The sequence below is a fragment of the Opisthocomus hoazin genome, chromosome 11, assembly GCF_030867145.1.
Source record: "Opisthocomus hoazin isolate bOpiHoa1 chromosome 11, bOpiHoa1.hap1, whole genome shotgun sequence".
Lineage (NCBI taxonomy): Eukaryota > Metazoa > Chordata > Aves > Opisthocomiformes > Opisthocomidae > Opisthocomus > Opisthocomus hoazin.
Genome location: NC_134424.1, coordinates 13591989 through 13615711, shown reverse-complemented (window position 1 = coordinate 13615711; position 23723 = coordinate 13591989).

Here is a 23723-nt window from a genome sequence, read left to right as displayed (position 1 = left end):
TACAATAAATGGAGAATAAGCTGGTTTTCTTGCTGTCACACCCTTTGCAGTTTTCTGCAATTTTTCTGTCACTGGAGGCAGCCACACCAATTATTTCCATCATATTGGGTGTCCCCTGAAAAAAACCTGACAAAAATAAGGATTTGAAAGATTCCTTTTCAGGAACTTCCTCCACCAACTATTTCCTCCTTTTCAAATAGGGCTTTCAGAAAGGAAGTGGTGGCCAGCAGTAACATTCCCCACGGGAGGGACCCATCTTCCCTTCACATGTGGAGAAGCGAGAATATCCTCTTATGTGGCAGAGCAGGAAAAGAAATCATGCTTTCATCGGCGGTGTATTCTGACCGGATAGGTGTCTGCTGCCGTGTCCATGATGGTACCTTCTGAAGAGTCATTTCCAATTGGCTTCAAGCCCCACATTGCAGAAGGACAGTCAAGAGCCCATTGGCTTATCCTCTACCCTACTTACTTCAGTTGGAAACAAATCAAGACATTAACAAATAAATTAAAAAAAGGGCAACGCTTAATCTTCACTCAGATCCTCCACTGCAGCGGAAAGATTTTCTTACATCCTCAGCGAGGTGCTCAAATATTTCTCCTTGTTGCTAGCGGGCACAGGGTTGGTGGAAATGTTTCTTGCAGCCTTTCACCTTTTTTTCCCAGTTTGAAAACCCAGTTTCCTGCCTTCTGCATATTTCTTTGCTCCTTGTAAGTGCTTACTAGGTAGGTGGAAGGAACCATCCCAAACACCAAGGCTGCACAGGAGTTGTTTTCTTCAAGTCTCTTTTGTTGTATTTAAGTACATAAATCTCAGCTGAGCTCTCTAGCTAATTTTTTAAACAGAGGGGAAAAATAAAGGAGCACAGTTAGAACGAGGCATGAACTCAGTGGACGGTAGATGGGAAAGTCTGCAGCAAAGAAGCCATTGGCTCCCTTATTATTCTCATTTGATGCAGTGTGTTTATGCGTAATCTCCAAATGTCCAGTATCCAACAAGAGTGGCAGCTGGCGGACCAAGTAGCTGCTATGAATCCAGCACCAGAGCATCTGATCACACACCCCCCCCCGAAAGCGTCCAAATCACTTGGGAGCCCCACGTAGCCGCTGCCGTCCCGTGCTGCATGGACACAGCCACGCAGCTGCCACATGTGGCTGAGAGCTGGGGCTGCCCCAGGGAGCCAGACGAAAAGCAGGCGTTCACTGGCAGCCCTACAGCAATATCCCTTGTGCACAGACAGAAGTTTACAAGGGCAGACTCACGGTGGGGGAGGGGCACAGAGAGGGGCACCAACCCGGAGGTGTGATACCCGTCATGCACGTTTGCAAACACCATTTAGCGGAAGTCAGATGCCCATTTATCGCTTTCAAAGGGAGACGAGATCGGCTGTTAGTGCTTGCAGGATCAAATGGGTAAATTAGAGTCAGAAAAGATCGCCATTCGGGCTAATGGGATTTACACTCTCAAATCAAGTTACCTGGAAGCATTATAGGGAGTTCACATTGAGGGGAACCAATTACCCCATTAGCACTAATAGGAATTGCACTAAGGCATCATGTGAGAAGACACATGCAAAAAGAGCGCAGCTTTCCCTCACTTATTCAAGATTGTTTTGCTGAAGCAAGGCAATAACTGATGGATCTCTCTCCCCTCAGCACAGGCTGGGGTTTAGATGTTCAGTCTTGGCATCATCCAGCCACTTCATTCATTAAGCTGGGAAGGACCTTCTTCCCAAAGAGTTGTTACGAGGAGGGCTCAGCTCTTCTATGCCCATTGCCACCTCTTCTAATAGTGAACAAGGGCATAAACCCAGGTAGACCTTCTGCTGCTAAGAAAGCTGCAGCCAGGGATGTGCCATTTATCTGCGGTTCTTTCTGACTCTCTGAAGTTGCGCGCTGGCTTTGTCTCTGGTTGGTGCTGTTTATCACCATCTCTTCATGGGCAAGTGCCCAGTGGACACATTTATTCCCTGTGCAGTGCACAGAGGCATCTTAAACAGATACCTGTAACCCTAACGACAGTTCTTTAATGAAGAAAAGGCAGCAAAATTAAATGCGAGTGGCATATTACCACACTTGTTTTAAATTGATATTTAATTAAAAAGTTAATTATTAATTAAGTTTATCAATTGCACATCAGTTGTTCAATAGAAAAGGGCTCATTCATTTAATTATCTGCATGCAACCGATAGTATATGCTTTTTAGCCAGGCAAGGTTATCTCTGCATCTGTTCTAATTTAGATCAGTTTAGCTTCTAATCTATCGAGAGTGCTTCCTTTTGCGAGCTTTTGATTTGATCTATAAATGTTTACTCACAGAACTGTTAGGTATTAGAAGCTGATCAAATAAAGGCAAGAGCTGCTCAGAGTTGTGTTACACTCACCAAAGTGCTCCAGTGGTGCTTTCTTGCATAGAGCGTCTCCAGGTTTTCTTTAACAATGCGCCTGCTGTAAAAGTTTCAAAAAAGATAAACATCCAACCCGAAAGTATGTTAATAGCCCAAACAATGTGGAATCTTCAAAGGGCAAGAGAGGCCTGAGAGCAGAATACAGCAAGGGCCACCATCACCGCTGGGCGAACCTCCTCGCTGCCTTTGCTGTGGAGAGGACCGCAGGGCATGGGCCATGGAGAGGGCTGGGGCAGCCCTGCTGCACGGCGATGCCAGCTCTGGCCCAGGCTGCTGGGGAAACACCAATGTTCCGAAGGGTCCCCACCATCAAAGAATCAGCCTAGGGCTCCGGCTCTCCTTTCTCCCTAAAACGATTCCTAGGTGCAAATCAACAGCGATTTATAGAGGATTTTTGGAGGCCACATAATAAACCATGCGATAAACTCCTCCAGTACTTGGATAGTGTAACAGTGAGAAATACCCTGTGAAGGCTGTGACTCCAACAGTGTATTCTAATAAATTATCTTGTATTTATTTTAACTGCAAATCATGGTCCTGTTCAGTTTCTGTTAAAAGTAACGCTTAGTGCATACATTTAAAATGCTGAACGGTGCTAGTACCTTAGTACGCTGTTGGGGACCAGACCTGCCTGGTGCTGAAGATGCTGAACACCAGTAAACTTAGTAAGAAACTGAGGGTACACAGAACTTGGAGCATTGCAGGAGGCTACAGATAGGCACTGTTTAACCAAATAGAAACAGCCACCAGCTCAACCTTTGGGGCTTCAGCCACAAAATGGGCTGCAGCACTTGCACGTCCCTAAACAGTTCTCATATCCATTGCACCATAGATGGCTTTTCACAGGCAACCACCGCGACACAGTGGTGTTCCTGCCCCAGGAGTCTAACACAAATCATGAACACAAGACAAAAAAAGCAGCAGACCACAGAGGGTAAGGCGAGGAAAAGTTGAGAGAAAAAGGTGCTACAAAACAGAGGGCTGAAGGACTGCCTTGAGGGGGCAATGCTGAAACAGATGTGTCTTTTCAGAGCTTAGTTAATCAAGAAAAGGAAATGTATCACAACAAGTAAATAGCTATGGCACAGAGGTTCATATAATTCAGGTGAATACCCAGAGTCTGCAGCTTGTATTTGATCTGAAGTCAACAAGCCCAGGGCTGTCTCCCATCTCCTGAATGAAAAGCACTAAGGGGAGAGCGCTTTTAAAAGGAAGGTAATTTACAATGCATTATTGCCGGGGGTGGTGGTGGTGGTGTGTTTGTACAACTGGAAAGAGGATAAAAGAAATCTCCATGAATAGTAACTGTATGTTTATAGATGGGTGCCTCTTTGCCAACTCTGCATGCAATGTGCATTCATCTTCACCAGATATTCAAGTGGCAGGACTTTTTCAAGCAACAATGTTTATAGAAAATGGCTATTTTGAAGCTTTACACACTAGAATTTGAGGAGACCTAAAATTTACATTTACAAACATCATCAGTCACCCTATCTGACAAATCAGAACGGAGGAATCTGGCTTAACTACTATAGACGGCAGCAAACAGCAGTCAGTTTCTCCAGAGATTTGCTAACATCAGTTAAAACGAGAAATTTATCATGCATGTGCTCACAGATACTCTGAAAGAAGCCAAACATATCAAAGCACTGGTTTGTGAGAAATTATTTACACCAGCCCTCTTTATTGACTAGAGGACAAAACTGGAAACTTTCCATTCTGTTCTATCACCCCGTTCAACGCAGTATCAAGCCACGGGATACTCCATTCCTTCAGTGACAGCACTAAAGTGAAGATAAAGAACAACTTCCATGTGGACATAAGTTCTCAATGCAAACACCGTATAAGCAAGCAGCTATGAGAGACGAGAAACAAATAAAGCAGGTTTGTTTGTTCTTTAAGTTGTCACTGCACAATGAGATGGTTGATAAAGTGAAAGTTTTGACTAGGGTTTTTCCACAGCTGGGGGATATCAGAAAGCCCTTTGCCTCCACTCATTCCAGCCTCTGCTTAGGATCCTCTGCTGTGTGATAGAGAGTGAATTAACACTGCAAGCTCTTCCTAGCAGGGATGCTAATTTGGTCTGTCATCCCATTCAACCAGCTATTCTCTCAAAACTTCTAAGAATTTCATATCACTGAGCTCTTTAGGCCTTGTGGCCAAGTGAGGTTGAAAAAGTTACCTGGGGAGGGACTCAGAGATGCTGGCCTGATGTAGGACTTCACACCATTTGTCTTTGAATTCTTGGGCTGAAAAAACCACCCTGAATAATTTAAACAATTTCTGCAAGTATTGAGCAGTAGGGCTTTTAGGATGAGACTATTTGCTTATAAGTTACAAGAAAGCAATCAACCCCTTCCTTCCATCCCCAGTAGATGCAGAAATTAATTTCAAAACTGGTTTCCTCTAAACTTATGGCCCAAGAGGGTCAACACTGGCCTCTCTGCGTGTTAACGCTGGGTTTCTGCCCCAAAGGGTGAATCTCTCCAGCTGTCAGAAAGCAGTAAGCAAGCCATCAATCAAGAAAGGATCAGGCCTTCATGCAACTCTTTGACTAAACCTTTGGTTTCAAAGCCAAATCTTCTGTGCCCTTCTGTAGTCCTGGGCTCCACTGGCAAACAAACACAGAAATGCTGCTGGGGAAAGCATGTTTGTGTGAGATTTCCAACCCAATATTGCAGACTCAGATGTTAGGCAGTTTAGATAAGGGGATGATTAGAGGTCTAAGCCTAAGGTTTGAAATACCCAGACTTCCTGGAACCACTGGTGCAAATCCCAGCAGGGCTGACTCAGCCCTCCAACCTTCTGATGAAGATAAAGTGAGCTCCATGCAGAAGTGTGACTTGGGAGTCTCCACCGGCCAAGACCCCACTAGAGCGGAGATAACGATGATGGTGCCTACAGCACAGAAGGGGATTCGTGATGTGGTGGAGGCGTAGTGCCCTGAGTCCATCCACACCACAGCTCCTGCCAGTGCTCTTACTCCTGGGCTCCACCAGAAGTGATTTATGGATCCTAAACCTTTCTAGAGTTTTGCTACTGCATGTCTTGGTGTGCGTGTCCAGAGTCTTGCAGTGCTCCTGGCAAAACCGCAGCCCCTCTTATCTTTTGTTGCACTACATATTGACCTCTTCAGAAGAGCGCTGTATCAGTTTAGTTTGTGACTCACCTAGAGAAAAGCCCTACAGAAGCATGTTGCATTGCTTTTCTAGCAATCAGCGCTGTGATCCAATAGTTTTTATCTTAGAAAACAAATCAAACTCCCAAACCTCTGGTATGCTCTTCACACTAACTTTTGGTTTGCCAAGCACAACTACTCAAAAGTTATCAGCAAAAAACTTTTAATAAACACATTGAAGTAATCGATTTAGTCTTTCTTTTCCTTTCTGCTACAGGACAATTAGCCAACACAACACTAAATTCTAGCACATATTTCCTCTTTTAAGTTATTCATAATGTTCTAGTTTAATAATTCCCAGAGTACCTGCAATTTATTCTTTTGTGCTGTGTTCTCTAAATGAAGTCATCTGATCAGGGACTCCTCAGAAAAAAGATAAGGAAAACCACGCAATTTCTGTAACCATCAAACACAGCATCAATGACTGATTTCACAACTAAGTATATGATTTGAAATGCACTTTAGGAAAGTACTGAAACAGCAGAGCTAGTTAAACCTTTGCTTTCCAGTAGCATTCACCTCATTACGGCTCAGACATTCACAGGGCAGCAAATCTGCACAGGACACATGTACTTGAATATTCTCAAGCAAAACTCCACAAATTGACATTGGTACAGAACCAGTCCCACACTTTGTCATTCTTCATCCTATACTGAGACCAACAGGTTGACCAAATCGACCAAAAGGGGTAGCAGCTACTCAGTTCAACACAAAAACTGTGGTAAGAAAATTGTAAATCGTCCTGTCTCTAGCTCCTGTTTACACTGTGGCTAACAGGATGATGTCCCATCAGCATCTCCACCCCCAAAATGCTCTCTAGCAGAGGCAGGAGATGCTGTGCTCATTCATGGTTCTTTGAGCCAAAAGAAACATTCCCAAACTGTCATCCCCCAAAAGCATATGAGTAAATTATAAACAAAGAGGTAACATCAAGAGAGGTGGAAATAAGGACCCTGTTTTCCTGGACTCCATGCTCCCATGATTGAATTATCCCGTGTCTTAAAAAGCAGAACTCCCATGTACATGCTGTGATGGAAACTTCTCCAACGGCTGCAGCCACAATGACTACAAGAAAGCATCTATCCTTCTTTTCCTCTCTCTCAGATATTTTTGAAGACTAGTAATACTGCTTCTGCATGTGCAGAAGCTTTTCTTTTGGTTGAAATAATGGTTTGGTTGCCTCTCCTCCACCTGGCTTTTTATTTTCACAAAACAAACCAGGAACGCAGTACCTTTGAGACTTCTACCCTCCTGCCACCTTTCACTGAACCATGCAGATAGGCTCCAATGTCATTGGGAGAAGGAGTGAGACCCATTTCTTTTAAGCCAAGGCTAAAAATGGCTCCAGAAGCCATGCATGCATACAAGAAAAACTAAACTTAGTGGAATCCTTGGCTTTCCAAGTAACACTGCCCACCTTCTGGTTTTTAATACCATGCAGTCAGCATTTTCATTCTGCTTTGGTCTGACTTAAATTGTAACTCCCTTGAGGCAGTGTCTTTGCCTTTCTATTTGCTTTTAAAACGTCTTGTGTGCCCAGCAGCTCCAAGTATAAAGTAATCTCTAGAGCTGCAAGGAGAAAAGTCTCCATGAAGCTGCGCATGAATTTTGTAATGAAATTGTCTCCGTGTTGAGTTGTCCTCATGCACAAACATTTCCTTGACAGGGTTTCACTAGCACAAATACTTGCTTTGTGTCATTTCATGTTTGAATGCACATGGAGACTGCATCTGAGCTTGGGTAAGCATTCACATCAGAAGTGGCTTTGTAAGAGAAACTCCCACTCAGAGAATAGAAAGAGTGATTTTTCTTGACCCATCCCGATCCAGCAATAAAATTCAAATGTGGCAAACCAGACCATCCAGGCTTTATTTTTCCTTTCTTTCTTTTCTCTGTCCTTCACCCCTCCCTTTTTTTCAAAGCAACAAATATTTTGTTGAATTGTTCTAAATAATGACAACATTTGAAACCACTTCAGTCTGTTTAGAATCTCAGGGGGAAAATTTGGTGAATAAATGACTCAGGATAAATCAAATCATTCTGTTCTAATAACTGCGTCTCTCACTCTCCTTATCTCAATTGCTGTCCCTACTTCTGTGTGCTCCCGCAACTCCCCAGCCAACTCCTGGGCATCGCTCCTTGCTCTGACACCACACTCTCTGCTCTTGTCTCCAGCCCAGCGATGGTCCCCATCCCACCTCCTCTCATCAAGCTGTTAGGCTTCTCCTGTCTCGTCTTCTATTGCAACCCTTTTCTCCATGCAGTCCCCAACCCCCGTCCACCATCCCCGCACAACCTGCTGCCAGTCATCTCTCACCATGCTGTCCATGAAGTCCACTGCGTGTTGCACAGCTCTCTCCATTGAGGAGCCCTGGCTCCTTTTCTCCCCTAAAAATATCTTCTCACACAGGTATGACCCCACCATCTAGACCAGACTCTAGTACTTCTCTATACCTCATTGCAAAACTAAGCTAGCATCCTCCACTGGTCCCTCCTTTCCCATTGCACCTCCATCCCCTTCCCATGCCATCGTTCTCCACCATTTGACACAGCAGCTGTAAAACTTACAGCAGTGCTTTTTGATGGCCTTTGTGTACGGTTTGCATGCGGCACCGCACTGCCTCTGTGCACCAGTGCCGGGGGTGTGTGGCAAAGTCTGAGGAGTCAGGAGAGGTCAACCGTTGGCTTGACCTCCTAAGCCCATCTGCCTTCACGCAAGTGAAGACACATGCCCTAAACACGTATTATCTTTTCAGGACATTTGTTTCGGGAGCAAGTTGCGTTAAGCAAAGGTACGTCAATTGATAATAAACCTGCTCCACACTGTCATTTGTGGGTGATTTGAAGAAAAACAGACCATGTAATCAGGTCTAAGGGGTCCCTAATACCAGAGACGCTGGTGCTGTCAGCTATAGAAAATAATTAGAACGTTATCCCTGTGGCAAGGAGAATGTAAATACATCTAAAATACGACATAATGACATTCTCCTCTGTAAGCCGGGGGATCTGCTTCAAATAAAAGGGCCATTAACACAACAATTAAAGCCGAGGGGGCCGGTGAAGTAGGGAGCCGGCCTGGTGCAGGGCGAGGCGAGTGAGCGCCCGGCGTAAATCTTTCGCCATCCCAGCCAGGAATGTGACTATTAGCCCTCTCATGACCCGAGGGCTTCCCAATAATGCATCTGCTCTCTGTCAGGGCCAGGATTTCGTAACGTCCTCCAGCGCAGAGCCGAGGGCCGACTCCACAGTGCGGCGCCAAACACGGGGTCGGCGGGACCAGGGTGGCTCCACGCTGGACGTTGGCCCCTGTTCAGCAAAGCACTTAACTGCGCGTCATGGGGACGCGTCTCCTCTCGGGGCTGTTCAGGCACTCCGTGGGCTCCGCTGAATCGGGGCTGTTCAGGCTTTTGCTGAGCAGAGCTGGACCTGTTGTCATCTTTAGCACCTCTCTTCTCCGTCTCCCTTGGGGGAATGCACCCCATGGAGCGGGCTGTCCCAAGCTGCTCCGGGAACCTTCTCGTTGCAAAACCCCAGCTTGGGGAACCTGTGAGGCCAAAGGCACAGAAAGCACCACAGAAATTCAGGCACGATTCAAAGGAAATAATGCCACTCCTTTCACTGTCCAGGCAACAGATGTTCTGAACGTGCTCCAAGCAACATGGAAATAATATTTTCTATAGCTCTATAGCAAACTTACAGAAATGATGGACAAGTGCTTGGAGAGGACAGCAGTTCCCACCTTTCGTTCAGTCTGAAGTAAGTGATGATGAAAGTCCCAAACACATCAAAAACCTTGCTTCCGGGCAAAATGCATCCAGCACACCCCTGCAGATTCTTGGCAAAGGAAAAATATCACTGAGCTGGCAAAATCAGCTTCCATAGTTACATCAGGCTCAGACATAAGTTTTCTTAAAGCTGACAAGTTAGGTCACAAATGCAGACTTTATTTATTTCCTTGAAGAGATAAAGGCTTCATCAGGCTTAAAAGACTTAAAAAAAAAAAATTGATGACTTTTTGTGGTAAATGTAAAATTTATATATCTAGTGGAGGTTTGTGAATGTCAGAAGACAGGAAATAATACCTGCCTGCCTGGTTGAGTCATGCAGGCAGAGAAGAGTACGAAATCCAGCTCCTTGGGAAGATCTGTCAAAAGTCAGGTTTATTACATTGAGACATGGTCAGTTCAGTTGATACATGCTCAGTTCTACTAACCCTTGTAAGAGAACGACATAACAGGGACATAAAAAAACACAAACCAGAACAACCGACCTCCAGATTTTACTTTTAAGCCGCAGTGTTTCAAAATCAAAAAGGTAAAATGCTTCCTGTGTCCTGCTTTGTGCATATGAACATTACCACCACTGCCCTCTCCCCCCCTCCCCCAAGAATGAATACGTTTAAATAGTTGTAGGACATACAGAAACTTGGGGAGCTAAAGTTGCCTTTTTTTTTTAAAGACGACAACACATATTTTCTCAACTTTTACGAGTAAGGAAGATCTGAAAACAACAACTGCAGAAGCCAAATTTCTCTTATGAAACCATACCGCACACTGAGAAACTTATTATAAAGGCACACAGAGATTTCTCCCTATGGTGCATTAATGATTCTTACAAATGGAGCACTTGTCTAAGAACGGAGGAGCTGAATAACTCAAGGTACGCTACTGAAAACCACGACTTCACATCCGGAGGCACTTCCATCTCATGCAATGAGGCTGGGCTCTTGTTGCCAAGAAGTTCAGAAAATCAGACCCAATTTCAGGGGAACAGAAAATGTGTCATGCAGAGTCTGGGCCGTGTGGGCACTCAGTCCGGCCCCTACTGATGGCTGCAGGATCAAGATCCTCCAGAGGATGGACACCTACACTAAGAGAGAATTATATATGTCAAGGTACAGCACACATCACAGTAGTATCTTGGTAGGAAAAAAATACCGTAAGCAAAAAATTAGCTACATGTCTAATATAGAGCAATCTTTGAAGATTCTCATAACAAGTAAACACAAGGATAACAACTAATGGATAAGCTAATTAGTCATGCAAATCTGATGGATTTTCACTGCCTTCTTCCCGCCACTTACTTCTTTAGAAGGCATTTAATTGTCTGAGTAGTGCACAGTTCAGCATCCAATTCACATTAGTTGGGCAAAAAGACAGTCCTTTAATCTTCTGACACTTTGGTCCTCAGTGTGAAACACATGGAAACTTTCCAACAGAGAAACAAAAAGCATGATAATATAAAAGAAAATATTAGCAAAAACTCCCATGGAACAAAATGAGGTGGTGTTCTCTGGCAGATCTCGTGCCTGAGCATGGTGGACAGCAGTAAATTATAACCTGCAAATGCAAGGACAGCAACCAATGCATTTGCCTCTTTCAGTTATGTGAGCTGCCTTATAATATAATAGAGCTAGTAAAATGATCTGAAATAAACAACAGCCAGACTTTATAACTAAGGTCATACTGGCCAAAAGGGTTGTGAATGTTCCAGCAAGCTAGGAACAAGTTTCTAGACAGCTGGAGACATTTTGAGCAAACATGGGCCAAATTAAACCGACGTGGGAAGCCAAAGCGAAACCAGTAAAAGCTTGCCTACTCAGATGACTTTTGTTTGAGCTGGAAGCTAAATTCAAACAAAATTCCTAGGATGATACTGCTTTGACTGTGGCAGCAGTCACCTGAGTCACGTGAGAAACAATTTGCTTTAAAAAATCTCAGCATGTCACTCCTGAGAACACTTGCACATCACATCAATGAGAAGCAAAAAGAAGGGGGGAAAAAAGGGAAAATAAAAGCTTTTGTACAAACCCTGTGAACCAAGTCCCCTATGGCTCTTTCCTTCCAGACATTTCTGAAAAAACATCTCACTAGAACCACAAAGAACAACAACAACCGACAAGCATTCTAATACGGGACATCCTGCTGGACCAGCCTGAGCCAAAGGAAAAAAGAAAGCCACAGAAGTTAGAACTCAAATTGGACACTTGAACCCTAAGCCTTACGTTTTGGGGCATTTTTTTCATTTAAACTAATCTAATCAATTGGTCACCATAATAGAGGGTTCAAGCAGCTAGCTTAGTTAGGCCCATCTGTGACGAACCTTGGAACCAAAGCCATGTGTTCAAATGCACGCACGTTTGAAAATGTGAACAAAAGATCAACCGTTGTGTCTTAAAAAATCTAGAGTTGACTTTATGTATCACCATTAATACATATCATAGCACATAGTATAGTCTCATGGTGCTCCAATCAGTTCCCTAGAAATACAGTTTATACATTATTAAGTGCCAGGGACAGATTTCCTTTCATACTGATTTACAGACCTCGGGTGAAGGTTTATCAAGGGTCAATGCCTTGTGCTGATGACCCTATCTTGGGAATGGCTGCAGATCAGAGAGCACGAGAAATAATATGAAATGATTATCAAGAAAAGGAAGACTATAAAACAAGACAGGAACCTGGGAAGAGTACTTTTTTTTCCAGGAAGCAGTAAATATCTGGAAAAATGGGAGGGGGAAAAAAATACCCTAATTAACCACTAAAAGAATTCCTTAAAAGCAGAACTCTTAAAAGAAGATCAGTGGCAAAGCTTACGAGTATGGTAATATCCAGTTATTATCTTCACCTACAAGATGGTGTCTACTTGTCTTCCTTCCTACCCGCTGGGGAATAAGATTTCACGGCTCTCCCGAGCAGAGCAGAGGTACCATGTAACAGACCCCTCTGCACTGGTCCCCTGCTGCTCGCCAGCCTGGAAAGAAAAGGCTGCAAGGATGAAGCACAACTGAGCCCAGTCCAAGCATGGCATCAGATCGCGGCTAGACCACGATTCCCAACGCAGAGTCCAGGTTGGACCCAGGAGCTGGAAAATGCTCCTTGGCCCCTATTCAGGCTCTGGGATGTTTTCCAGAAATGAACCAGCTCCAGAGCCAAGGTCTGATAAAATGGAACCTAGGACAGGACCAGGCCTGTTTTTCAGATCCACAACCCTAAAACCCAATAGCCAAGACACCACAGATCCAACACTATGCTTGACAATTTGGATCACTGCTTGCACCATGCACCCGAGGTAAACGTTTGGGTCTATTGCAGGTTCCAGTATGGCGCAACTCTCCTTTTTATGGTCATTTACCTCAAATAGGACCTACATGTGCTCAGTTTTACTAGCTCAGAGGTGTCTCTAACTTTGCTCTACTCTCTTCTACCACTGCCTTTTTTCGTATTTTGCTGTCCCACAGAGACAAACTCACTCAATAAATGGCCAAGGGATGTTGAAGCTGCTGCAAGAACAAAACCAACCACTGACTTTCTTTTTATCTAGTAAGGCAAAGGCTTAAATTCTCCTAAGAATAAACTGGTTTTTATTGCAAAAGAAAGAAAAATTCCTAGCAACAACAACAAAATAGATAAATGTCCTATGAGACTATCATGGAACTGGGGTGAACTACTTTAAAATAAGAAATCCAGGATAAAGGGGAAACTCCCCAAAAGTGAACAAGTGCTCTTCACGTTTTAAACAAGGGATGGATTTTTCCCCCCTTTTTTTTTCTTCCTTTCTTTCCAGCAGCTAGAAGTACCATCTGGTTCCTGTTTCTAGTCGTCTGATCTCCCAGAAACTTCTAAAAGCCATAAGCATCAGCCAAAAATTCCCCAGGCATGGACTCCTTTCCAAAATAGCCCACAAAATGGCATTTTTTAGGTGGGTTGGTTTGGAAGGAGCAGAGGGGGTGATGTTGATTTCTGTAACATTCCTAGGAATTTCTTGCATCTATCCTCCCCTCTAGAATTTCTTGTCTGCCTGAATCTCCCTTCCTCTTTCCACCAGCACAGGAACTACCCACTCCCATGTGGCAGGATTCAGCTCTTCTTGTGGGAGCTCACAACAAGCTGCTGAGAGGCTTTTATCCCCACAAAGGCAAATGAACTTGCAATTCCCTCACAGATGAGGTCTCCTCCATTGGGCTGATGGTTGTTTCATCTGGAGGATGCATAACTGGATATTATTACCTGCTAAGGCATTGTCCAGACAGGACTTTTGGAAATAGTGACTTGTGAATAGGTAAGATAGATGAGACAAAGAGACTTGGATCATCAGTGCATGCTCTACCCCATGGCCTTAGGGACAGGTGGAAGAGCTTGAATGATTCCAATAGATCCTCAGCTCCCATCTGGCCTGGAAGTGGAGGCAGTGGCATGCAGCTCCACCGGCTGTCATGACTAAAGGAACGATGGCTTTCCCTGCACAGGAACAGCCAGAAAGGGGTGAAGGCTGGTTGAGATGGGGACACTCACCTGGTGTTCCTTCGTGATGGTTTTGCACCATAAATGTTTGGATGATCAATAACCAGTCCCTCTGAAAAACAAGCAGTGTGTCCAATTTCTGTACATTTAGAGTCTGATTCTAACAAGCTCTGATAAAGGTAGTTAGCTCTCACTGACTTTGGCACGTGCTTAGAAGCTTCCCTGAACACTTTACACAGCTAAGATCAAACAAATGCCCATACAAAAGCAGATCTGTTTAATTCATTATCTGCACATCTCTTGGTTACACCAGTGTTTCCTGTCAATGTGCACAGATCTGTCGTGGAGACTCCAACCATCTTGGTCTCCTCTGCTTTGAAGCCTCATAATGCCTTACTGGATCAAAACAAACACAAAAGTACAATCTTTCAGACAGTGATTCAGAGACACAGGGAGAAAAGGACAGCTCCAGAGTTGGGAGATGGACTGTAGAGATCTACACCCGCCCCCTGGCCCGCCCCCCCAGAAAGCCATCCCGGTCACTGACAACTAAAGGTTGCTACTTTTAGACATCTGAATTAATGAGATTCATTTAATCTCATAGAAGAACCCAGCTGCCTGGCTGGACCCATCCAGCATTTGTAGTAGAGCTACAGAATAATCTAAAAGGTCACAGCCTTATCTCCACACCCTCGGCTGGCTCGTGCTACTTGCCTGACTTAAGAAAAACATCAGAGGCATAACAGAGAGCAGGCTCTAAGGCTGAGCTCCATGACACAATGCATTGCCGTGCAGAGCTCAGCACATTAACTTCAGTAAGCATCCCACGAGCAGCACAGTGATGTCAGTGTGGTGACAGTGTCTGAGCTAACCTACCTGCCTCAACAGGGCCATTTCAGCCCTAGCTCAGGTGTCTGTATACATTGTACCACCTCGGCAGATGCTCTCTGATGTTGCATCCTTTGTTGTCAGACTCTGTATGGAGACCAAAAGGAGACCAAAACCACCACTTGAGTAAGCCTGTCCAGCCAAAGTTGAAGTATACTGAACAGGGGCAATGGGCAGAGACTTTCTCTTCTGCTGCCAAACGCACACACTCAACAAGCCTTTGGGCCATCTTAGCATTTAGTTCAATCTGAGAAGATACCAGTGGAGTTCTCTGGCACAACTGTGGAATGTCAGAGATCAACAGAAAATCCTGACATCCCCTTGCCTTTTCCAACTGCAAAACAGGTAAGTTTGACCTAACAAGATATTCGTACCAAAGAACGACTGGAATTTCTAGTCAATGCACAGTCTGAAATGTTGCTGAGAACATCTCTCAAACCCTCAGCACAATTAAATACTTAATCAATAAAAAGTAAACACACTTCATTTTCTATTTATAAAATAATCTCTTGCTCCTCCCCAATGCTTTATTTTAGCAAGTGCACTCAACCATGTTCTCAATCTGCACTTCATTTCCTGCTATTCAGTTTTCTGTGGTTCACAGACAAAAATACCTGGGGAAAAAAAAAAAAAAGCACAATACCAGATCCCAGGGGGCTCTGATTTACCACAGGAGAAAATGTGGTACGCTGTATAACAGGAGCCCGCTGCCCACGCTCAGAATGGGAGGCGCAACGGTTGGGGGAGAGACTGTTAAGCTCAGAGTCAGTGGTGCCAAGAGCTTCTCAAGTCTTTTCCAGCCAAGACAGTGGATGGCAACCCTGTCTCCCTCATCTGTCACTGATCCCTGTAAGAACAGTGAAGAAAGGAAAGGGGTCTTTCTGTTCAGGGCAATCATCCAGCCCAAGAGGAGGAGCAACCGAGAGCTTCAGTTCCTGCTCCTGACCAGACCAGGACCTTTCATCATCGTAGATAAAAAAACCATAAACCAGAAGAATGCATTTCTGCATCCATTCCCATCCATGAGGAACCTAAAGCACTTGGTCTTCTGCAGCTGTGGTTGGCATAAGGCGTGAGAGCAGACACAATCTGGCAGCAGATCGCAACAGTATGAATAGACCAGGACGATGTACAGGGTGTCCCCAGGGCTGCAGACAGGAGGTGGTCATTCTGCTTGTGATTTGGGCAGAAGGATGAGGTTTGGGAAGAGAGATTGAAAAGAGGTTTTTTGCACTTGGAGATGCACTGCAGCACAGACTCTGCTCACCCTGCAGATGCTTCTGGTGCTGCTCCCTGCCAGAGAGAAAACACGAGACACAGGTGAACAAAGCCCAAAAAATAATCCACCAAAAGAGAGCCAGAAGATCCATCTCCACCACCATGGCAGGTCAGGGCAGCCAAGGGAGAGCAGGCGAGGCTGAAGATGGAGCCACAGCCATCCCAGCAGGCACAGTCCCACCCCGGCTGCCCGGGATTCCATACTGTGATGGAATCCACAGTAGAGAGCTTGTTCACATGTTTTGCCACATCCCTTCACCCCAAGCAATGTGAAACAAGACACTAAATAGGTGATACAGCATTAGAAACATCAAGCCTTGCCTATGCTCCAGCTTCCCTTGCTATCTCCAGCAGAGAATCGCAGCTACACAGTTTGCTGGGGTTGATGTAGCACAGGGGAAGGAGGGGGACGGAGTCGGGACAGAGGACACAGAGAGGGAAAAGATGGAGAAAGGAAAGACTGGGGGAAGTAGGGGGCTTGGGGCTAAATACAAGTGTTAGGGAACAGAGAAGCGTTTGTAAGCACAGAGATGGGAAGGCTGAGAGGGAGAGCCAAGGATAAATTGTTTTGATGAGTGCTCCAACCCTGAAATAAATATAACCACCCAAGGGGGCTGTGTGACTCAGTCTGACATTTTGGCTATTTTTTTTTCATGCCACCAGATGTAATCAATTTAGCTGGGGGGTGAGGGGGGAAGCACACACATATTTTATTACATTTTAATGTCCACAAAAAAAAAGAGGACATTTTTGTTTTGATTTTTTTTCTAATCATAGTATATAGCACTTCATGCAAAACCAAGCACGAGCAGAACTTCCACCTGCCGTTCACCGTCAGCAAAATAAGAGTTTTGGGGACTCAGATCAGTCTGTCCAGAGGCAGCCAGAGCAGCCCCTATCTCCACTGTAGCAGGAAGAAAACGTCTGAGCCGAAGGAGGACATAAAGGATAGCTGTACGGCTCTGTTCACATTCGCTTCAATATGCACGAAAGAACAAATACGGCCAATAACATACTAAGATATTGTCGTGCTGAAATTCTTTGTTTACCAAGAAATGACATGTTGAAAGCCCTTGGCATTTATGAAGCAGATGATTTCTATTCATTTATTTGAAGCATTTTACAGTACTTACCCAGACGGTTGGAGCAATTATCTTGCCAGATCTCATGTGGAGGACTGGGTCAGATGGGCGAGCTCCAGAAAAATCTCCCAGTGTCTGAGATGAAGTGGTGTGGTACTTTGGTGTGTGGTGCTCGCCCCTCCAAGTCCATCCTGTACCAAGGCAAGGGAGGGGGCCCATCTTATTGCCTATTGCTGTCAGTTGTAGTTTCAATTGGGTATACACAAACCTCCAACTCCTGTTCAAACCTGCGGGGAAATGTTTCTGCGCACTGTTAAACAGCTCCTGCATTCCACCCAGAGGCTGATGCTGTTCTGTGGTAGGTGAATAATTCTTATATTTACTCTCTGCAAAATATTTTGGACTCTGGAGAGTTCTTGCTCAGGCAGACTCCCCCTGAATTAATAACAGCTTTGCCTGAGAAACAGCTAAGAAATGAGAAGAGCGCGCTGCGGAAATCAGTATTTTTTATTTCATCCTGGTGATGGGCTCTGCAGATAAAAGTGATCCCTGGAAATATCCATTCCCTTTTCTGCTGTACAACCGTCCACCTGTAGCTCCTACCCAAGTATCTTCAGAAGAGCCACAGAAACTTAGCCCAACAGAGGACCTAGGTTCATACATCCAAAAACTAATCAAAACTGTTCACTGAACTGGCTACCAAGTCTCCATCCAATGGCCAGCATAATGCCCATTATATCTAACGTCTAAGCCCTCATCAGCCCTGCATTTTATTTTAAAATCTGAAAGGAGGTAGCATTCCTCAAGAGTTGCTTCAACCATGACTAGATCTTTGGATATCTTCTCCTTGCACGGTTATTGGTATGGAAAAGAAGCCCTAGTTAAACCTTCCCTTGTAGGGCCTGCCTTTTGTCAGCTCTCTCTGAATTAGCCCCACTCCCATTTCCTAGGAGGTTCTGTGCTGAAGGCCGTTAGGAACAGGGGAGTTCTGTGAGGTTGCTCAGTTTTTGAAGATGATCTATAGTATCTCTTAATTTTCAACTCTGAGCACATATTTCTTCTCTCTTGAACAGATCCCCATAATCTTAAACTCTACTTCAAAATCAAATAAATTACATTTATTTAAAGTGTCATAGTTGCTCTTATCTGTCGTGTTAATTATGAAGATTCTTTTTTCCACTTGAAATGTGAGTCGTTTGAAATATATATAAACGATTCTATAGCATGACTTCCTTATCACCTATTCTAATGTTTCAAGTCAAGTCATCCACCATGATGTATTCTGGGCATTTTGCAAATTAGCCATTTTGAATGCATTGTGCATTCACGGAATTATTTCATGTGTTCAGTGCATAGACTACACCAATGTTGTACATGTATGTGCATGTCTGAAAGTACCAAATTGATATCTACTTGTGGGGAAAATCTCTGAACATTCAAGAAATTGTGCCATCACACAGGGTAGAGAAGGGAATAGGGCAAATTGTACATTTGCGCAATGACCTTTTATTAACATTGTAATGTCATTAATCCTTGGACTGGAACTGGTGAACTTTTTAAGATTAAATTAGTTAAGCTTAGTACTTGGTTATCCTAATTTTCTGGGAAAAAGCAGGCTTTCTAAGGAAAGCAATTTCTAAGTTTGAAAATCCAGGGGAAAAACATGTATTAAACCACAAGACTCCCGTAAATGATAAATTCGACTCTGGAATTGTTGTTACAGAATCACCACGAATGGAGGTCTCCCAGTTCTCAGAGGTAATTTTTAGTCCTTCAGTCCTAAACAGATATTTCTGTATTTCAGCTGGCTTGAAAAAAACCTCACCAACAAACCAAAAGCCTCCTACCAGAGATACTCCTAACTAAGTTAACACCAGGTTTTTAAGATCGACGTCCTCAACCCCGGTAGGAAGAAAGCTAAGCTGCAAATCCAGTACTTGCACTGATACCCATTTTTAAATTTCCACAACTTTGTAACTGATAAAATGCTTTTCCTTAAGCTGAATAATTTTTATAGCCTCCTCGCTAAGCAGATGGAATTGAAGTCATGCTAAAAAAAAAAGTTGATATATTAGACATAGGAAGTGGAGATTTTTGCCTTTGTGTTTTTGAATCATCCTTAAAAAGTAGTGCAGATCAAAAACTAATGAGCAAAATAATTTTTTTCAATAGAAAGTGTAGTTTTCACAAAATCTGAATGTTCCATGGAAAAACTTTAATTTTGCCAGAGCTGTTCAGTTTTCCACTGGGGGAGATCTAAATAAAAGATTTCCTTTTAAGTTCCAATTGACTGAAATGTAAACTTTTAAGTCAGTTTTTCAAACAAATAAACAAGTAAATAAATCAGAATCCATTCTCTAATGATGTCTGAAGTCTCCTCAGACACAAAAGATGGACATTCACTGTGGGGCAGAGATTAGCAAGGAGCTCCACAAAGAGGACTCCAACCAGTGCAGTCCACACCTTCAGCAAAAACGTGTCACTGGGCTAAGATGAAGTATGGAAAATTTCCACCCAAAAGGAATGAGTCTGAGAAAGATACGAGCACAAGTGAAAGAGGACAGGCAGCAATAGCAGTTGGAGCTCAACCTCTGTTCCAGCAACTCTTGCCAATGATTGCGAGCGCTAATAAGTAACAGTCACCCTGTGCATGCCACGTGCAGCCAAGGCGAGATAGAAGCATTCATTTCTGCTGTTAAACAGTCCAGAGGAGATATGGCTGCTGTCACATTAGCGGAGATCCACACCAGCATCCTTACATCCAGGGGCAACATCCCTTGGGATACAATATGTTAAGGGTGACATCCTACTTTGCTGAGCTTCCACATATTGATTCCTGTGGCTGCCAGTGGCTTGGGAGTCTTGCAAACACCAGAGCTGGGGTTGGGTACCACCATCCCATACACATCTCCAGCACAGAATCAGGTCCTTCTGCATGTCTTCCTTGAGCATAAGGGCACTGCAGCATTGCCATGACTTCCAGATGACCGTCAGGGAGGGCACCTGGAGGTAATGGCACCAACTGCCAGTCCTTCTCCACCTCTGCACCTACCAGGACTGGTTCTGGCCCACTGGGACCTCTCCTGTTGCAGAAGGAGGGGTTGCTCCTATGGGAAGGAAGGGTTTCATGGAGCCTTTCTGCACGCCTGGCCTCTTGTTGCCCTCCCCAAGGAACTGGCACTGATGAGACCCAAGTGCAACCAGAGGCGACTGCAACCTGAATCCTGTCCTAGCCCGAGAGCCCCACACACAGCTTCTCCCCACACATGTCTCTGCACTCCCTCCTCAGAGCAGTACAGCTGTCCCCAGAAGGCAGCTCTCAAGACAATTTTCAAACAACCCAACATAAATGGAGTTTTCAAACCTATTTCTTCATAGTTTCTTCCTGCCCTGAAGCACCTTTTCCCTCTGTTCACTCTGCTGGGGCTCAGCAAAATGGGGGGTGTTTTCTTTTTCTATGGAAAAAGGAAAGAAAAACAAAACAAAAATCAGTGTTGCCAGCTCTTGCAATTTTACTCCCACAGTACTTCATATTTTTCTTCACCCCTTCCCCAGCTTCTTGCTCCAATGTATTATGCAAAAAATCTCAGATTTCATTTTAAAAAGAGAAGAAAAAGAAACAACCAGTTCACGGGCCTCCAGGTTCTAGAAAAAAACTGAGAAACACAAGCTCAACGCACCCTAAAGCACCACCCAAACTCAAAAAGCAAGCACGGGGGAACCAATATTTACTACTTTCTTCTTTTTTTTTTCTTTTCTTTTTTTTTTTTTTTTTAAAGGAGGTGATTTAAAAAAACCCTCATGACCCAAAGGACCCCATTGATTTTTGAGCTCTTAGGGAGTTACGTCAAGGGTCGGCTAATCCATAGGTACCACTGATGGCCTGCATTGCCCAGACTTCATCTCCCAGTGTAGCAGCATGGGGATGAGGAGAGGATGGCATTTCCCTGAGACATGGGGGTCTTGGAGCCACTTACTGCTCTGCTCACTACCCCACTGCAGGGCCATGAATGGTCTGGCCATGACCACAGTTGCAGCACTCAGAGAGGCTCAAGGGTGACTTCAAGCTTCTCAACCTCTGCATCTCCTGAGCTTTCACCCACCACAGCCTGATCAGGGCTTCTGCCTAGCTCTGAGGGATACCTGGTGTGGGCATTCCCGGGCTGGGGCTGACCAATGCTGCAGCCTGGCAGGGACCCCCACCGCAGATCCTGGTGTGTGGAATCTCATGGGCACCTGGTTGAGACTAAAAGGCTGAGGACTGATATTTCTAATCAGGGTGCTGCAACAGATCTACCTGCTGCATCAGTGCCTCAAGGGAATATCCCTGTTCCCTCCTTGCTGCATGGCTCTACCGGTTTGGAAAACCTTGCAGAGTGAGAGCTCATCCACGAGTGTTTTCACAGTCTTTTTCAGGCACCCACCTTGGCTGGATTCTTGCTCAAAAGCTTCTTACCACCTGCCTGGCCCAAGGGTCAGCAGCAGCAGCGCAGCCGTGCGCCTGCTCCCTTCCTGCCCAGCACAGGCTGCTCCTCTGGTTGTCTCTCCAGCTGTTCCCCCCGGGAAAGGCTCCATGTTTAACCGCGGAGCCTGACGTCAAGCCCAGCCGATTGTCCCCTGTTGTTAGGATCAGGGCTGGATTTCTATATAAATCTCGGCTGGAAGGCAAGTCTGCTTGCAGCGCAGTGGGGTTTCCAAGATGCTGTAAGAGATGGTCCTGGGAGGTCTGTCCTTCCAGGAAAACAAGTGCCCATGTCAGCTGTGGGATTTTCTGAGTAAAACAGAAGACCTGAGGAGGTTAAAACACTGTATGTACATATAGACAGTGAGCCAAACGATGCTCAGAGGTGTGGAGTGCACACAGAGAGAGCACCGGATCACGTGCTGGGGGATTATTCACCACTCCAAGGATGGGCCCTTCTGTGCTTGCTGGGTCTTTCCTTTACACTTTTAAGCAATGTGCCAAGAGAAGCCACTTCAACCCCGTCTCAGGAACCTGTTTCAGAAGGAGGAGACACACTCGGATGAGGAGAGAAACACTGGACCTCACAGAGATTTTACTCTTCTTCTGTCTTCTTCTGGCATTTAATTATTTTTAAAAATCTAAAACACAAGTCATCCAACCTGAAATTTTGTGGCTGCTGTTTATGCATGGAAAATATTTAGCAGTTCAAGTCAGAAAGCCCAAAATTCAGAAACTTAAGGGCAATCCAAAACTCCTAGGGTCTTCAAAAATCAGACTAAAAATACCGTAAGAACAGGCTCCCTTGGACCAGATACTAATTTTCTGCAGCATCGTGAAGGAATTAAAGCTATCCTAAAGCACCAGCCGGGAACTGCCCTGACATTTTCATGTCATCTGCTCCCTGGTCCTCTTGTGTAGGCCATGCAGGGGTGGGCTGGAGGCTTTCAGGGCCCTGCTGTAATCCAGCAAACTTTGGCTGGTAGAACCAGCCCCAGAAGACATTCCAGCTGGCTTAAGTTAGAGCAGCCACGGGGCTGCTCTAACTTAAACCACCTGCTGGTTCAGTCCTGGGCCAGCTCTAGGATCTGGGAGGTATAAACATGGCCAAAAGCCAACTTTGCCTGCACTCTTCCTCATCTGTCCCAACAAGAGCTAGAAGTCCAAGCCTCATTTAGAGATGTCTCTAGAATAAGGCTTCAGAGGGACACCTTTGAGCTCCTGGTTACATTCAAATTCCAACAACAGGGATGCCACCATTTAGCCCCATCTTCCTTCCTTACCTTCTTTCATCACAGTGCTTGCTGTCCAACATTGAAGCCCAAACATGAGGAAATGTGCAAGGACGGGTTCTTTCCTGGAACAGCTGATGTTTTCTGCCCTCATTTGACTTCCCAGACAGCCTCTCCCCTGCAGCTCTGGTGTCTCCACTCCTGTAGGGAACCAAGTGATATAGACCTGACAGAGGGGGCTTTACCCCCCCCCCCCCTTTTAAAGAATAGAAAATAAGAGAGTAAATTAAAAACAAACAAAACTTTCCCCAGACATTTCCAGAGCTGCTGACTCTGCTTTGAGCTTTGGCCATAAGACCACAACCGATTTAAAGAGCCCTGATTCACCCATGCACAGACACACACATAATCATGGGCGATGGTAGGAATTACCCTGATAATAAAGCCTGAATTGTCCTGTCCCTGCCCTTCCTCCTTGCCTTTTGCCCTGCAGCTAGCAAAGATAATGAGTAACAGTGATATTAAACAGGGATTTGGGGTTTTCTACCTTTTTTTTTTTCTCCCCAGAAAGTGGATAACACACTACAGTAGATAGAAAAATCCATCCGACTTTATTTAACTGTAACATTTATTAAGAGCAGTGAAAAGGTCAGCGCGGAGCTCCCAGCGTATGGGCTAAACTCCTTTCCCCAGTCTTGAATGCGACAAGAAAGCAGATCCTTTAAGATGCAACTATCTTAAGCTCCCCTCCGATGGTTAAACTCTTAGTAATTCTAGGTTTTGGAGACAAACGTCAAAGCAGAGGGCTCTTCCCTTCATTATTCAAGTAAAGGCCCCATCAATATTATCTGTAATAAGAATCTGCTGTTGACATGGCTCACCCCGCAGTTCCTGTTCCAGGCAGTAGTCCCTGTCAATAGGATTAAAGTGGAAGAATGCCTTTGACAAGTCCACC